We start from the raw sequence: 19,333 nt of genomic DNA on the forward strand, positions 1-19,333 counted from the left end.
AGGTCAGCACAGGAGCAGGGACAGAGGGGTTGGACCTTGTTTCCTGCATCAGGGGTCTCTCCATATAGCAGCTTCCCAGGGGAGTTTTGCAGATACATTTTTAATACTAATTGGTGAAGGCTCTAGAGAGAAAAAGTAGTTGTCAATTTATGCTTCCTTTTTCATTGTTGCTTCATTATCATAAATTATATTCATCTTGACATAATTGCACAGCCATGGATTATGGCCTCCTCCACTTCTGTTCCTGTCATTTCCCTCTCCCTCCTCCTCTTTACCCCTCCTCCTTACTCTTACCCTTTTCTTTTCTCAACAGATCTTTTCATTTATTTATTTTTATGTTATTGCTTCTTGGAGAACCTAAGGGGATGTTCACTGAGGCACCTCCACAGGTACACAGGGGAGTTTGGTCAATCTCATTCCTCCTCCCACCCTTCTCCTGCTCCTATGACCTCAGCCTCACTCCCCATCTCTATTCCCTGATCCCTCTTCTAGTGCCCGGGGATTTCTCCAAACTCACTTTTCCTTTTTTGTTCTAAAATTTGCTATTGAGAGTAAACACTTGACATTTCACCCTATGAATCTGGCTTATGAAACCCACCTGACATTCTCCATTTCCACACATTGACCAGCAAAGGCCCTGATTTCACTCTTCCTTGTGGCTGAGTGGAATTCTGTTCTGAGTATACACCACCTTTCCTGCCTCCATTCATCTGTAGATGGTCACCTGGGAACGTTCCGTAATACAGCTGTTATGAGAAACCCTGCTGTAACATTGATTGGCTGTAATAGCCACGGTGTGCTGAGTTTAGCTCTGCGTGATCACTAATGAGGAGTGGGATGCTGGGTCTTATGGTGGTCCACTCCTCCTCTCAATTCTACTTTCAAGATGGAATCACTGATTTGAAGGAAAACCAAATACATCTGTGCATCTCTTCACCACATGCTCACCAGCATTTATTATTGTGTTCTTCATGATTGCCTTGTGATTGGAGAGAGATAAACTCTCAATGAAGTTTCAGTTTGTCTTTCCTATTACTAGGAATACTGAGCATGCTCCCATATTTTTGGCCACTTCTGTCATTTCTGTTGAAAAGTGTCTGTTTAGTTCTTTTCCATTTAATTATTGAGTTCTTTGTGTGGTGTCAGTAAGTGTTTGGGGTTCTTTATGTACTCTTTATATCAGTGCCCTATCTGGGACTAGATGGCAAAGATCTCCTATTCTGACGACTGTCTCCTCACACTTTTGGTTGTTTCCAGTCCTGTGCAAAAGCTTGTAATTGCATAGTGTGCTTCCTTACTGAATATTAGTTTCAATTATGCACTTTAGTAACCTCGTTGAGGAAGTCCATGCCTGTGCCATTACACAGGTACTTCTACCATGTGCAGATTTTCTAGTATAATTCCTAGATTTCTCATCCACTTGGGATGACTTTTTCTTGGGTGACAGATAGTGATCTATTACATTCTTTTACATATAAATATTCAGTTTTCCCAACACTCTTTGTGAAAAAGGCTGTCTTTTCTACCCCAAGACTTTGGAAACTTAGTCAAGTGCCACATAACTGCAGTCATGTGTGTTGGTCTCTGTATCTTCTCTTTTATTCCATGGTCTTCATGTCTGTTTGGTGCCAGGACCATGCTGCTTTAGTTACTATAGCTCTGTCAAATGATTTGAGGTCAGATAGTGTCATGAGTCCAGCCTCCCTCTTCCTGCTTAGGATTGCTTTACCTTTTGTGTGTCTGTAATTTATCCACACAAATATTCAGTATCTTTTCTGGTTTTCCTTCCAATGTCTTTGGTATTTTTTGGAGATTTTACTGAAACTATGTAACATTTTGAGAGCTTTGGCCACTTAATAATATTAAGTCTGACTTTACAATAAGAGGGGAGATCTTTCCATCTCTGAGGTCTTCCATTTCTCCCTCTGGGGTTCATTGTTTCCATTATAGAGCTCGTTCACTTTCTTGGTTGATTTTTTCCCAGTACATTTTAAGGTTATTTTGAATGAGACATGTTTTCTGATTTATTTCTCAGCAGACTCATTTTAGAGGTATAAGTATATGGTTTATTTATGTATGCATGATGTATTTGACTACATTGCTGAAGTTCTTTATTACATCGAGAGGCATTCTGATGGAGATGTTAGTTCTTCCAGATATTGGATCTTATCACCAGCAAGCAGACACATTCATGCTTCCTACTTTCCTTTTTATCCATTTAACTTCCTTCTCTTGCCCAATTGCTCTGGCCAGAGTTTCAGTGACTACGTTCACTATACAAAAAAAAAAAAAAAAAGACAGAAAAAAATCAAAGAAACAAAGAGCTGGTTCCTAGAAAACAAAATGATGATTGAAAATCCCTGAACAAACTAAATGAAATAAAAAAAAAGAATATACAAACTTTAAACATTAGAGACAAAACATTTATTGCTACAGACTCTTCTATATCCAGAAGATTATTAGAAATTATTTTGAAAAATCATCCTCCAGTATACTAGAAACTTGAAGATATTAGCAAAATTCTCAATGCTTGTGGACTACACAAAGAGAAGCAAAAGAACACAGAAATCTGAAACAAAAAATTATCAACCAGTGAAGTTGAACACCATTAAAGTTCTTCCAAGACAGAAACCTCCAGAAACAGACTGATTCGCAGTTGATTCTGAAAGAACATTAAAGAAGAGACAGGGCTAATTTCCTCAGATCACTTCATGAAAAGGAGACGGAGAAATCACTCTAAAAATCATCCTGTAAAGCCAGTATCACCCAGTTACCAAAACCAAACAGAGACACATCTAGCAAAGAAGAGTTCAGACCAATGTCTCTGATGAAAAGAGATGAGAACTTCCATAATGAAATGCTGGCACACTGCCTTCAAGAACATAAAGAAGGTGGTGCACCACGATCAAGTGGGGTTCAGCACAGGGAGGGGAGGTTGGTCCAACATATACAAATCAACAAGGTAATACCAACAAGCGATTCACCACATAAGTAGAATTAAGTACAAGAGTCAAGCCCTCACACCAACAGGTGCAGAACAAGCACTTGACAAATTCAGCACCAGTCATCTTTAAAGCACTGGAGAAGAGAGGGGTGCTAGGGCCTGACCTCAACCTCACAAGAGCTACTCATGACAACCCCAAGACCTCCACCATACTGAATGGAGGTAACCTGAAACAGATCCTCTAATTTCAGGACAGGGACAAGGGTATCCACTCTCACCACCCAACTCTGCAGACTCACTGCACTACATACTTAGATGCAGGTGCATTTTCACATGAGCAGCATGCAGAGCTTCATCACTGAGGGGGAAGGGACTCCTCTGTGTTCACCAGGATCACATGATGAGGAAGCTCAGAGGACCCTGGTGAGTCTTTCCCATCAAATCTGATGAGGGACTTAGGGATTCCCTGATTAGGTCCTTCCTTGGGATTCTCTGTACAGCAAAGAGGAAGCTAGTTCTGGGTCAGTGACCAGGACACCTGATGAACCTCAGGCTCATGGCCCTATGTCTCCCCAGGAATCCATGAGACTCAGCACTGTTCCTGACAATTTTGCTGCTTGTAAATGGAAGGTGTGGGGCGAGGGTCAGGGCTAGGTTCCTGCAGTGGGACAGGCAGCCAGGCTATGACAACACAGCAGCTGAGCCCCAGTGACAACAGGAGGCCACTCAGGAGTCCTGTCTTGCAAAGATCTTCCCACCCCAGACCTGTCACGTTAGAACAGGAACCTGACTGCCCAGATCCTGCCTGAGGCTCCAGGTGGCCCTGCATCTGACCTGTACTCTGCAGTCCTGGGGCAAGTAGAGGACAGACATGAGGAAAAAGCCAGGGAAGGAGTCTGATGACCCTTGTGCATGGTGCTGCTGGTAGGGTGACTCTGAAGTCCTTCCATTACACTGCCACTGGACTCTGCCCTGGAAACAGTCACCATCACGACCAGCACAGCCAACAGCCCTCTGCTGTGGAGGCCTCACCAGGGAAATCTGGACTCAGTATGGGAAGTTCAAGACCCCAGGTTCTTTCAGAGTCAGAGTCAGTTCTCTCTTTGGCCATATGACCACTGTCTCTCTCATCAACCCTTGTGAACCTCTTTGCTGCTGCTATTCCTCAGCTTCCAGGGATGTTAAATAGGACCTGTCTGCTCCACACTCAAGTGGAGGGCCAGACATAAGACACACAAGGCCCATCCATATCAGTATGTCAGAGGGATGAAAGTAACAGGTCCTCATCCAGAGCCAGCAGGACCCCCATGACTCATCTTGTGGAAGGGACTGACTTCTTCCTTGGTCATTCTGGGCACTTGGATGTGGTCTGGATGAGCAGTGGGTGGCTGGATAACTTGTGGTAGCCTCACTGTAACCCAATCCTTGAGTCGAGAGTCAGAGTCACCACCGACACATCCAGAATTAACTTGCATTAGTTTCACTGCCTGAAAACTTAAAATGTGTTCATGCATCACTGGCAAACACATAGGAGATGTGTGTTGTCAAGACACAAATGTCCCAGCCTGGAGATCACGTCCAGCAGGTGCTCACTTCCAGCAGGGAGCTCAAGACCAGCAGAAGAGCTCAGTACCAGTAGTGAGCACTCAGGACTAGCACTCAACACTCAGGAAAAGCAGGTAGCACACAGACACACACAATGACCTCCCAGGAACCTCAGACACACACATACACACACACACACACACACACACACACAAACACATTTGAACCTCCCGGAGACTTCACATGCACACACACACAATGTAGGACCTCTCAGTAACCTCACATACACAATTTCAGACCTCCCAGGGATCTCAGATACACACACAAACACAAACCCACATACACACACACACACACACACACACACATGCATTAGAACCTCCCAGGTACCTCAGATACACATACACAGACACACATATATGTTCAAATACTTTAGAATCTCCCATAAACCTAAGGCACACACACATACACACAGTGTAGTACCACCTAGAGAAGTCATCTCTTTCTCTCTCTCTATCTCTCATACACACACACACAAACACACACATATGAATTAGCACCTTCCAGGAACCTCAAACAAACACACACACACACACACACACACATGCACACACACATGAATTATCACCTCCCAGAAACCTCATTCACACAAAAGTTACAGAAAGACATATGTTACAACTTCCAGGAAACTCACAAACACGCACACACCACAAAAACACACATACACTTTAGGAACCCCAGAAACCTCAGACACACATACCCACATGTTTTGACCTCACAGGGACCTCAGGAACACACACTTTTACGCACATGAGTTAGCAACTCCCAGGAACCACACACACACACATATGCATTTTCACCTCCAAGGAATTTCACACACACACACACACAAGTAAACACACCTACAGAACACACACACAGATACACAAACACGGACCTCTTTTAGTTTCTGTGTTGTCCATTCCAGTTTCAGGCTCACATTCTCAGGTCTAAGTATCATCTTCCTCCTGCTTACCACAGGGATCTGGCCACTCTACTCATTGCTGACCTCCCAGAATTCTTTGAAGGACCAGTGAAGTCCTCCATGAACAACTAACTCCAGCATCCTGCATTCTGAAAGAACCAGCACTCTTCATGATACAAAGGTATGCTGGAAGCTCAGGCAGGAACTGAGCACACTGGGGTCATGGATGCTCTGGTCTCATAGTTCCCAGAAGAGAGCATGAAGGAGCCACTTCCTAGTTCCCTGAAGTGAGCAGGGGCCCGATTATCTCTTCTCCTGGGATCTCTCCTTCTACATTCCTGATTCTTCTATGAGTGTGACCTTGCAAATTCCTGAGAGGTCCTTGAGGTATCTGTCCTATTGTCTGGGTAGAGTACTTAGCATCCCGTTTTGTCTGTAATCTCTTCCAAAACCCCAACTTCCTTATCTCCTGTTTTATATGTACAATTCTGACTCATCTCCAAGTTTTCAAATCCTTCTGCTCTATATTCTGCTCCGGATGATCACCATAGTCCTGGCTCATATCAAAGAGCAGTACCTATGCCACCTCCTGCAGCTGTGCTGCCTTGAATCTTCCACCACCAGATTAATTAGTTCCTTACCTTTAATTCACCCTCCCAGGACTCCTCAGGCATGGGAACGTGTTGTCATGATCTCTACTGGAATACACCATGAATTGCCTCCATTCCAACTCCCAAGGGAGTCCTGATAACCCTTGGAATCTTCATGAGCACAGTTTTTATTCCTATCAGGCTTCTGCCCCTCTGAGCTCCCACAAAATTGCCCACAAACTTGCTTACACCTTGTAAGGCTTCTCCATTCTGCATCCTCAGAATTTTCCACTGTCTTTTGTAAAACCAGTTCTAAAGACTTGAATCACATAGATAAGCTTGTCATAGATGGACCCCACTCCTGGTACTAATTTCTGTGGCAGTCATCTTTCCTTCCCTGTGGGAAAACGCCTGACAAGACCATGTAGAGCATATATACTTTGTTCTGGATACAAGTTGTAGAAGATCACTCCACTGTATGGACCTGAGGGAGGCAGAGCCTCCTTGTGGAAGGGCAGCAATGGAAAGAAGGTGCTCACCTCATGGTGAACACGAAGCACAGGGGAAATCATGGGCACTACAGGGAAGAAGGAACTCTCCAGAACTCCCCCTTTGATTCCCCTCCTTAGAAATGCCTCACCTGCTTAAATCACCACCCATCTGTTCCATCAAACTTGGTCACTTACAAGCTGTAGAGCTCATGCCATAATCTTCCCACATCTGACTCTTCTGAACAAACAGGAGCTTGGGGACAGTCCATCTCCAACCTGCAACAGGGATATGAGCAGAGCAGAGGAGCAGGCCAAGAGAAGGAAGGAGCGAAGAGAATGGGAATGAATGGGAGCAAATCACAGTCCAAGCTGCATGGTTCATCAAAGTGAGTGCAATCCTATAGAGATCTACGATGAATTAAAAGTCTGCTTTGAATATTCAGGGTCTTTGTACACATCAAATATATTGTACATAGTTTTTCTGTTCTGTAAAAAAAAAATCCACTGTGTTTATAATAGGAAGTGATCTAAAACCATAGCTCTATTTGAGAACTAAAACTGGGTGGTAATTAAATATTTCTACATGAGGGACCCTGGGTTTCCTTTTATTGCCTTGTTATAGTTTTTCTCATATATTTTATAATAGTCAAAATCTCACTTTAAACATTAGCTTTACACCTATTATTTTACAGATTTATGTTTTTTATTCACAAATAATGTTGTTTCTCCTGTTCTTTGTCATGCTATACCTCATGGCAGGGAGGCCCCTGGAGTGTAACAGGCTCACCTGGCTCTGCAGGTTGGGTCTGCTCCTCCCTCCCTGTCCCACAGCAGCCTCCCTCCTGTCAGGTCCTCACACAATGGAGCATGTTCATGTGCCATTCTCTGTCATTCTACTGCTTCTCCTTCTACCATCTCCTGTAGGAAGGCAGCCTGATTACTATTAAATTGCTCTTTAAGTGACATTGGAGAGTGTCTTAGTCACCATTTGCATTGCTGTGACTGATACATATGTCATGGATCATATAAAGAGGACACAGTTATTTCTGCTTACATTTTCAGAGGCCTCATTCCACAGGCAGTGAACGCCATAGCTCTAGTCCATAGGTGAGGTGGCCAATCATGGCAGAGCAGTGTGGTGGAAGAACATGGCTCAGCTAGACTAATAGCTGAAAGAGAGAGAGAGAGAAAGAGAGAGCTCTGCTCACCAAAAACATAATAAAAATCAAAAGCACGCCCCAGTGACCTTCCTCCAACAAAAACACCCATCCTTCATTTGGTTTTCACCCATATATTTTGGGAGAAATCCTAGTTCTTGGTGGAAGCAGTGAATTTCTCACGTGTGTAAACTTGCAGGGAGGAGCGTTCGGTTTCTACCTAGGAAGGTAAACAACTGCCCCACGTTGACCTAGTGTTACCAAGAGAACCCGTATAGGAGCCTGGTGGTCTGATTCCCCGTGGCGCATTGTGATTGGGCAAGAAACTTATAAAATGTATAACTCTTCCCACAATAAACGAGTTTGCAGGCTGCTGGCCACAAGCCTGCTCCCACCCAACTCCCGAGACTGGGGGTCTTGACTCCACAGCCTTACCTGCACCTGAGCTAGCCTGATACCTCTACATTTTACACCCACGTGCCTCCTCTACTCACGCACCTCGGGATTGGTGAGTGCCCCCAGTTCAGTAAGGGCCCCTTCATGTTTGGTGTGCTGATGGTCCTGTGAGCAGAGGAACCCTCACGCCGTTTTCTTCCCTGTTCATCCCGATTGTCCTAATCTCCTAGGAAAGGCCCTCATTACCTCTGGTTCCTATTACATGCCCAACGCCAGCAGCTCTCCTTTCACTTTCAATTTTCCTGGTGAATTCACATAAGGTATTGATTCCCCCAAATTCAGAACCACATCTCCCTCTTTGGAAATTTTTGCTGTAGACACTGTGCAGACATACAGCCGTGATGTGATGAATCATGGAAGTTCCCCACTAAGCCTGAGACATATCAGATCCTCAGCACTTCTCTGCATGAGGGAAGATAGGCTCCTGTGTCCTCCCACAGGTCTCCTATCTTAGGCTTAGGGACACTCCCTTCAGGTTACTTCACAGTCCTCCTCTTTGCTCTTGAGAGATTTGTTTACTCCAATCTCCCCCTATGCAGAGAGCTCCACAGCTCACCACTTTAAAGGCACTTCTCTCACAGTGCAGCGTGGGCTTAAAGTGAAACCAAAAAAAAAGAAAATGACCCTTGAGGCCTCCACTTCCAGCTTTTTAACTTCTAAAGAGGAGGCACAGACACCGATAATAACAAAGGCCTCCCGCCATCTGCTCCTCCACCTTTATACCTTTGGAACGAATTGCCCTCTCTCGCTTGCTCCAGAGATCCCTCCAGGAAGCACAGAGATTTAAAAGGGTCTAACTTTTCTTCCAAGAATTTATTTGCAACATACTTGTTCAATTTTGGCAATGATGGTGATGGAAAGTTGTGGATTTCCACCCCAATGCCAGACCTGGCCCCCTTAGGAAGGCAGAAGTGAAAGAATGTTTAGTCCCACCAGCACCATTTTATCCTATGACAACAATGAGTTATGCCTGTTTAAAGGGAGCTCCAACAGAAAATGTAGATGCAAACCATTTTGTTAGGTTGGAATTTGGGCGACAGTAGGAGAGAGAGCAGAGCAACTGAGACAAAGGGCAGCGTGCCAAATGGTGATAAATCAAACAGACATGAAAAATCCACTGACCCTTAAATCCACCATTTGACCCTTAATTCCACTGACCCTTAACTCCACTTGTTGAACCTTAACTCCACTGACTTTAACTCCACCTGCTCACCCTTAACTCCCTTAACACCACCTGTCACTCAGCAGGATCCCTGCCCATTTCATCCTATAAGACCCTGGGCAGCCAGGGCCACACACAGTTTTCTCCAGCTCCCTTCCTGACCTGTGACCCAGGGATCTGGGAATTTCACTGGAGAGCCAAATTCCAATAAAACTTGCTTAGGCCGCTTTCTGCCTGTTTTTATTTGGCCGCAAACCATGTCCCCAAACTAATATTTGGTGACAAATCCGAGAAGTGTTTTCAAGCTTCCTACAATTGGGGTTGAGGACCATCCCCTCCTCAGAAGAACCAGGAGATTCCATTCCATTCCTCTCAACTCTGCTCCATTCTGCTCCATCCCATTTTTCTTTATCCAGCATCAAATGGGGTAAATTCACTAAGGTTTTTCCATTTGCTGTCCCAATTTTTACAATCAATTCTGCAAGGGATATGTCTGTGAATGCACCTCAGACACACCCACCCTTTCTGTTTGGGCTCTGCTGGCTGTGGAGACATCCTGGCCTCCAGTTGGCCCCCAGTTTATTCCCTTCTGGACCCCCAAAGGCGAAAGACATTTTGGCTTTTGGCCCGTCCATCTTTGTTCCAGTGTGCACAAGGTGAAACTTTGACCTTTTTTTGCTTCTGCATACCTGTCTGGGTAAAGGTGGATGGCTAATGGGAAATACCGGGAGCTCATTGGACCCCAAAACTCCTTTGGGCTGTCTCTGCTGTAGTTTAACTAAACTGGGACTTCCCCAAAATTTAAGCCATAAGCAACTAGTTTTTTATTCAACCGTAGCCTGGCCTTAGTGTGTTTTAGATAATGGCTCAAGATGGCCACCAAAGGCACTCACGACCATTTACAAGATTTTCATTTTGGAATTTGGCATTCGCCCTGCCCCTTCCTCTACCTGTTCCACCACCCAAGTTCTCCTCTCTGGGCAGGTCCCAAACCCCTCCCCCTCCATGTTCTTACCAGCATTCCCCCTCCTCTTCCTGTCCTCCTCCTCCTTTGACCCAAAGCTCACCCCTTCCTGCTGTGAATGCAGCTCCTCTTACTTCTCAGAGCCCTCCCACCTCCCCTCCTCCTCCTCCTCCAGAACTTCCCTCCACCCACTGTTCCCTCCTCCCCTGTGAGAGCACTCAGGCGATCTCATCAGAGCCCTCCCACCACCTACCCCAGAGCTCTTTCTCCTCTGAAGGTGACTGGTGCAAAAAGCGTTGTGCAAATCCAAGTTTTATTCTCACTCCAGGATCTTTCCCAGATTGAGAAACGTTTAGGACCTTTCTCTGCTGATTTCCCTACTTATATTAACAAATTTAAATATCTTTCCCAAACTTATAGTCTCACCTGGCCTGATGCTAATGTTATTCTTTCTTTCACTCTCACTCCATATGACCGAGACCACATCCAACAGGCAGCACAGGACCACGCTTACCAAGCCCATTTTATGGACGTAACTCTACCCACAGGAGCAGCAGTGGTTCCAATAACTAAACCAAACTGGAACTATCATGAAGGCCAGCAAGGCCACTGTTATTGGGCTCGCATGGTCCAATATCTCATAACAGGCATGCAAGCAGTCTCTAATAAGGTGGTAAACTTTGATAAACTGAGGGAAGTTACCCAGAATCCAGATGAGAATCCAGCTCTGTTCCTTAACTGCCTTACAGAGGCCCTTACTAGATATACTAAACTGGACCCTGAATCTCCCTCTGGGGCTACAGTGATAGCAACCTACTTCATTTCTCAATCAGCCCCTGATATAAGGAAAAAGCTCAAACGAGCTGAGGAGGGCCCTCAAACCCCTCTCCCAGATCTGGTGAAAATGACTTTTAAGGTCTATAATGCCCGAGAGGAATCAACCAAATTGGCCAGGCAAGTTCGTTTACAGAAAAAGGTGACACTCCAATCCCAAACCTTGGTAGCTGCCCTGCGGCCTGCGGCTCCAGGGAGAACTCCAAAGGGGGACAAGCAATGCTCTCTGCCAGGTGCTTGCTTCAAGTGTGGACCCGAAGGTCCCTGTCTTGTCAATGTCTAAACCCATGGCCTCCCACCAAGTCATGTCCCACCTGCAAAGAAGAAGGACACTAGAAGAGTAGCTACCCTATGGCCAGTCACTCCCTGGTGCCTCTACACAGGGTTGTGGCTGGCCAGTCAGTCCCTTCCTATGAGCTTTTGGGATTTGCAGAAGACTGAAGGAGCCCAGACTCGAGGACCCCCATCACCCTCGCCAAACCCAGGGTAAAGCTTCAGGTAGCGGGTCCATAACTTCCCTTGTGGACATGGGGGCTACCTATTCTGTCTTGCCTGCCCATGCTGGGCATGTGTTTCCTGCCCAGGTTTCAGTTGTGGGAATAGATGGGAAACCCTCCTTCCCAAGCAGAACAGCTAGATTAGCCTGTGCCCTGGAGGGACATCCTTTTACACAATCGTTCCTAGTTATTCCCTCCTGTCCAATCCCCCTTCTAGGAAGAGATGTTCTGCTACTCCTAGGATCCACCCTACAGCTCCTTCCCAGGCACACTGCTAGTGCTCACCTTCTTTTACCTCTGCTTTATACATATTCTAGCGCCCCCACACCACATACCCTACCATTGCCCCCAGACCTGGTCGACCCCCAAGGCTGGGACACTTCCAAGCCAGTCATAGCTCCTGCCACAAGCCAGTCCTTATCCAACTGAAATCTCAAGCTAAGTTTTCTTTTCGTCTCCAGTTTCCAATTTCCTGTACTCACAGGGAAGGACTTAAACTCATTATAGACTGGTTGCTTACTCAGGGACTCCTTATCCCTACTGACTCCCCTTGTAACACCCCCATACTACCAGTATATAAACCCTCAGGAACTTATCAATTGGTCCAGGACCTCCATCTAATTAATGGGGCAGTTAATCCCATCCACCCCATGGTTCCTAACCTCACACGCTTATTTCCCACATTCTCCCTTTTACCACCCACTTCACAGTCCAGGATCTCAAAGATGCATTCTTTACAGTTTCCCTTCACTCAGAATCCTATTACATCCTTGCCTTCACATAGGAGGATCCTACATCCTTTAGGTCTCAACAACTGACATGGAAGTTTTACCCCAAGGCTTCTGGGATCGTCCTAACCATTTTGGGCAAACCTTAGCTCAGGATTTGGCTACTTGTGACTTGGGAGACAGCACACTCCTACAATATGTGGATGATCTCCTCCTATGCAGCCCGTCCCTCAAGGCCTCCCAGACTCACACTGCCCAGCTCCTTAACTTCCTGGGGTCTTGAGGCTATCGAGTCTCACTAGCCAAAGCCCAGCTCATCACTCCTTCAGTCACATATTTGGGTATACTCCTCACTCCTACCTCTAAGAGACAGAATCCAAGCCCTACATGATTTGCAGTCACCAGAAACTGCAGATTACATCCTCTCCTTCCTAGGTTTGGTTGTTTTTTTGAGACACTCGGTCCCTAATTTTGCACTCCTTTTCAAACCCCTGTATCAGGCAGCAAAGGAGACTCCACATGGGCCCCTTACCTCCCCCATGATGATAGCTAACTCTTTTTACAAGCTCAGGGATGCTTTCACGTCCTCCCCTTCTCTCTCTCCCCAAACCTAACTGTCCTTTCCACCTCTTCACGGATGAAAAGCAGGGCGTTGCCACTGGCCTCCTCCTGCAAGCAAATGGACCTTCCCACAGACCGGTGGCATCTCTCCAAGCAGCTTGATTGCACAGTTGGTGGGTGGCTACCATGTCTCTGAACACTGGCAGCAGCAGCTGAATTAACTAAGGAAGCCCTAAAACTTACCCTACTCCAACCAATAACTGTGTTTTCAACTCATTGACTGCAGGACCTCTGAAGCCATAAATCCCTTCAACTTCTGAGCCCATCACAGATTCAAGAATTTCATCTCCTTTTTATAGAAAACCCACTATTACTCTCTGTTCTTCTTCTACTCTCAACCCTGCTACACTTCTTCCACTGTCCCCTCCTCCCTCAACCGTCAGTCTTTCTTGTCCACAGGTGCTGGAAGCCCTATGTTCACCTCATGAAGACCTCTTCAATTACCCACTCCCCTCACCTGACCTAACCATTTTTGTAGATGGCAATTCTGTGCTGGTCACAGATGGACGCCATACAGCAGCTATGGCAGTTGTCACCACCGCCTCAGTTCTGGAAGCCAATTGCCTTCCAGAAGGGACCACTTCCCAAAAGGCCAAACTCTTTGCTCTGATCAGGGCTCTAATTATATCCAAAGGTAAACAGGTCAACATCTACAGAGATTCCAAATATGCCTTCTTGGCTGCACAATCACATTTGGCTATTTGGAAGGAGCAGGGATTTCTCACCACAAAGGGGTCACCAGTGGTCAACACCTCCATAATTACTAAACTCTTAGAGGCACGTCAGCTGCCCAGACAAGTTGCCATCATACACTGCAGAGGGCACCAAAGATCTTTAGACCCTATAACCATGGGTAATAACAAGGCAGACTCTGTAGCATGGAAGCTAGCAACAAAATCCTCAACAGCTCCAATGTTATTCCTATCCAATACAATTAAACCTAAATATTCTCCACAGGAACAGGAGGACCTAATGACTCGAGGCAGCCATTTTGGGGAAGATGGCTGGATTTTTCTGGGGGACCAGATTGTTCTTCCCAAGCAGCAAGCTTACAGCTTATAGGTGGACATTCATAACTCTCTTCATATTGGCCCCAAGCCTCTTCTGCGGTTTCTTCAACCCCTCTTTTACCTTGGCGGAACGAGAACTATTCTGGAACAGATCCACTCCACTTGCCCTGTCTGCTGCACAGTATCCTCACAAGGGGGCATCAAACCCAAACTCCCAACATATCCTTTGAGAGGTCATCAGCCAGGTGAAGACTGGCTCTTGCCATCAAAGTCAGCCTGAATCCAGGGAACAAGAGGACTTCTCTAAGGAGCTTTGCAACTCTGGGTCACACGACCTCCTTATCAGGGATATTGATGAGACCACTGGAGGATGAAAAGCCAATCAGTGCATCTGCTGGCAAGGAAGGTCATTGGAAAAGGGAGACATCCCTGATGCTTCCAAGGGAAGTCATCTCATGAAAGAGAACCTACCTAGCAATGGGCACTAAAGGAGCTAAGAAGCTGCTCTCAAGTTCCCCATGAGTGACCCCTGTGGGAACTGAGCTGACTCTTAACAAGACAGGAACATGTCAGTTTGACCAGCTTGAACTTAAACGTCTATGAAAACAGTTAAAACCAACACATAGCCATTCTTGGACATCTAAAAGAAGCAATAGTTAAATGTAACTTAAATAATACACTTGTATTAGGCCACTAGAATAACGACTTGAGGGTACAGAAGAGAGATTCTTAGGCAAATGTGTCTAATAACTATCAAGTGGACTGCCAGAGTCAGAAAATTTTAGTCTGCTTAAGGCCTACAGACTTTCCTAAGCTGTGTTTGCTAGTATAATTGTCTTGCCTTAAGTAACAGAAATATAGAGAGCTCTACTAAACACAGGTTATGCCAATAAAAGGATGTTTCACAAAATCAGATGACATTAAGTAGTTATATTTTCTGGAGATATCAATGACATTAAGTGTTAAATGTGGTGTTTACATTCCTTATAACTTGGAGAATATTAAGGTTCCCACATGAAGGCCTTGTTGTCTCCAGCCATTGTTAGGCCTTGCTATGGGAAGAATTTCTCAGCTCTTCCCTCTCTGGTGATAGATTATTGACTACTCTCATCTTCATGATGTTCATCGATATGTTTCAGATGCTGCAATATGTATTTTGTATTAATCTCATTTTAATACTCTCATCTTTTTGTTCTTCTCTCATGGAAGCACCCACCCCAATATGACTTTACAAACTGCTCTTCACTGACAAGTCTTCTACCATGGACCCCTCCATTGGCTCAGTTTCTGAAAGGGAACTCCGAACTTCTTGCTCCACGCTGCCCCCTTCCAACTCAAAGCAGCCAGAGTGGTTGTTACCCCCTTTCCTTACAGCAGTAAGTAGTTCCTAAAGCAAAACGGGGAATGAAGCCAGAGTTGGGGACAGGCATTTAGTGCAGAAATAGGGGATTGGGTCAAATGGAGGAAATGGAGGCCATGAAAGCCATCTGCCTCTGGAAGTTGGGAACTGGCCCTGGGATCTGTTGGGAACTGTCAAGGATCTGCAGAGCCCTTTGATTACCAGATTTACCTGGCTGAATCACATTGGCCCTTCCTCTGCCCATTCACTTCTCACTTTATGCATCTCACCAGCAAAACCAGGTCTAGTCACATAGGCAGGAAGGAGAGATTGGGGGAAAGAACTGGAGAACAAAAGACACCTTAACCTATAAAGGATGTAAGGTACGCTCACTTCTTGGGACTTTAGAACATCAGCCATGACCCCCTTCTCCCTCAAAGGAGAAGTCTATGTTATTATCTTTAAATAGAACCTGCCTAATATGCTAATTCCTACTACAATATTAGGATTAGCCTGCATACTCTTCCTTATAATTCTTGCAGTTATTAAATGTTCATAGTTCATTTTCAACAAAACACACAGGGGTTCAGATCAATCAAGTCCTCCTCAAGGAATCCCATGTCCAAATTAATAAAAATAGGGGAAATGTTGAGAATAATCCTAGTTCTTGACTGGAATCAGTGAACATCTCAAGTATGTAAACATGTAGGGAGTAGCATTCCACTTCTCCTACGTAGGAAAGTAAACAACTACCAAAGTTGACTTAGTGTTACCAAGGGAGCCAGTACAGAATCCTGGTGGTCTGATACCCCATAGCACATAGTGATTGGGCAAGAAGCTATAAAATGTATACCTGTTCCCAAAATAAACAAATTTGCAGGCTGCTCGCTACATGCCTGCTTCCACCCAACTCCTGGACTCTGGGAGTCTTAACTCCAAAGATATACGTGCTCCTGAGCTAGCCTGGCACAACTACACTGACATGCTCACAACTGGGAGCCACCACCAACGGGGAAGGTAAACCAGGATGTCTCCGTGGTCTTCAGAGCAGGGTCCCTATCCTAGAAAATACCTTCCAGATACAGAACCTGAATATGAGTCAGTGGGTGCTGTTCTTTAACCTGGCTGCCTAAATGCATTTGCCTGTGAGTGAGGCCTGTATCAAGAATGTAGTGAAAGGGGCCAGACACTGCTCTCTGGAGGAGGCTGCTTGTTGTTCCTACAGAGAGCTCTGTCCCTGTCCTTGGGTGCATTTCACCAGAACCATGGGGCCCTCATTCCAGGAGGGGACATGAGGTGGGAATTTTCAGGGAGCAGGATGTGTTCACACATGAAACATGACGTTGGGAACGTGGTCACCAGTCTCACCTCTTAGAGGTTATAGTATTAATGACTGTGGTATGTGTGTGTGTGTGTGTGTGTGTGTGTGTCTCCATGTGTCTGTGTGTGTGTACAGATCACAGAAATACATGCTATAGATCCTTATATTTTACTCTTTATTATGGAATTATGAATATGAAACATGTACAGTCACCATAAGCTCTTATTAACTTTGGGTTTTCAGAGGTGACACAGTATCTGAATGATTCAATCTGTATAATTCAGAGGAAATTTCCTTACACCCAATGTCAAGTGTTGGCAGCCTTGTGGAGATTCATTGGAATGAGATTCACTTTTCTACATGTAAATTTTTCTCAACCGTTTATACTGCCAAAAGCTACCCTGGGGATGGTTTTATCTACAAACAGCTGCATACATGGTGATTTTTGTGGTATAGACTTTTTTGCTTGCATGGTGTCCATTCCTAGCACTGTTTAATGAGCTAACAGGCCCTTCTTCCTGCTTTTTCCTGTGGAAAGATGAGGTGCTGCAGGAGCATCCTTTCCTGGGGATGCTCCCCATGGTGGAGAGCATTGAGAACAAAGCCCTCTCAGAGATAGAATTAGTCATCTGAAGGACCTTTAGCTCAGGGATGTGGGTAGAGTTTCCTGAAGGTGCCCTCCCAGTTGACCCAGGTGGTGCTGATGTTGTTCTCTCTGTCTTTCTCATTCACTGAAACCTTTTGCAATGGGGGAGAGAGGACCTTCATGAAGGTTCAATCCATCTCCAGAGTCAAAGTTCCATTGGACCCAGGGAGATACTGGTGTCATGCCAAGTCTGTGTAAATTGCCCACCTCAAGCTATGTGGGTTGAGGGTGCAAACTGTGCCAAGAATCAGGCCTCTGTAAACCATGCTCAGTGATGTGCCATCAATAACCATGTGTCACTTCATCATGGATGGTGGAGAGATCTCCTGAGTGTGGTGGTGACAAGCAAAGCTTAGCCCATCCCTCCACACTATGAGACCTATGGGATATGGACAGCATGTATGATTTCCAGTCTGAAAAGGCAGAAATTGGGAATTTCAGTAGGAACTCTATGTGTGATATTTACAGCAGGAAACCTGAGGAATTCAATATTGTCATCTCCTTTAAGTTCCAAGATCTTCTTTTACACACAAAAATTCTGTGTGAGTCATCTTCATGTGTGATGTATTTGACTCCATGGGAATGTTACAGGCCAGGCTATGTGGGAAATGACCAAACAGACTCCATTTTACCTTGAGACTCCATGTTATATAGGAAATGCATGTCCGATGGGAGTGTCCCAACTGTGTAACCATCAATAGTTGCATAGCATGAATTGTTTAGCAATACAAAATGATGAAATGGTAATTCTCATATAGTGAAAATTGTTCTCTTTTTGATAACTTTTTTCTTAAACAATTTACCATGTTAATGATGATGTCAATAGTGATGTTCTAGATGTCAGTTACCATTATTTAGTTTGTACCTAATTAAGGGCATTTTGACGCACTTCCCCCTCTGCTAATGACTTCAGATCCAAAGATGTTAGTTTGTAATTTTGAAGTAGAGCAACAGACACTTATGATTGATGTGCTGACTTATTGTATAAAAACCTCTACAAACATATGGTAGGGGCTGTTCTCCCAGTAGTCATTTTTGTTGCATTGTGTGCTAGAGTCAGCTGGCTGATTAATAAAAACTCTCAAATTTGAACTTCTCAGTGCTTCATGGTCTATTCTTAATTTGCATCCCATTACACATGGCGCCCAGAGGGTCACCTGCTTTTCTGTTCCCTGACATGCCACCCCTATAACTTGGGCAGGTCAGAGAGCTTCAGTCCATTGCCCTCACACATGCATCTAGTGATATAGGTCCATCATTCTGGGAAAATTCCTTTCCTTTCTATAATTTGATGATAGAGTTTTCAATGAACAATTTTGTAAATTCACTATACACTTCAGTTTAAATATGAGGTACATTAAATCCCTTTTGTGAGATATTGCAAGAATTTGCAGAGGTGACAGGATCAGGCTCTGAAGGTTGTGGGATAATCAGTGGATCAATGCACCAACATGGATTAAGTGGGTGTGGTAAGTGTAGAGAGGTAGGCAGTATCTGTAGGATACAGGTCCCTCAGCATGTTTATATTTGGGGTTTATATTCTGTCTCTCAGGAGTGGATCACTCTCTCTCCCCTACACCTCTCTCACTGATTCCTCATGGCATTATCCTGAGCAACGTTCCTCTTCCAACACTCTGTCATGATGTTTTGCATTAGCTTGTGTCCTGAGAATTGGAGGCAGACACATGTGGACTGAACTACTTTTCCCATTCATTGTTCTTGACAGGTATTTTGACCACAGCAATACAGATATTCAATAAAATAGAAATAGGTATGCTTAAGAGGGGTCATTAAAACTGACCTCTTCTTGTAGTCCAGAAGCTTTAGGAGCTTTATGAAGTTGGTGTGAAGAAAATGGAAGAATTTGGATACAAGAACTACACCAGCTTTAGACCTCTGTAAGTGGTGTGCATGAGGTTTCTGGTGTGAGCTAAGAATACCAGAATGTGAATTGGAGGGTGGATAGTAAAAACTGCACTCGTGAGAGTTCGAAGGAGGACTCTCTTGGGAAGTGGACTAGAGTCCATTCACACACATTCAGATCTGACTAGGAAGCTATCCACT

This window comes from Sciurus carolinensis, unplaced genomic scaffold (assembly GCF_902686445.1).
Source record: "Sciurus carolinensis unplaced genomic scaffold, mSciCar1.2, whole genome shotgun sequence".
Taxonomy (NCBI): domain Eukaryota; kingdom Metazoa; phylum Chordata; class Mammalia; order Rodentia; family Sciuridae; genus Sciurus; species Sciurus carolinensis.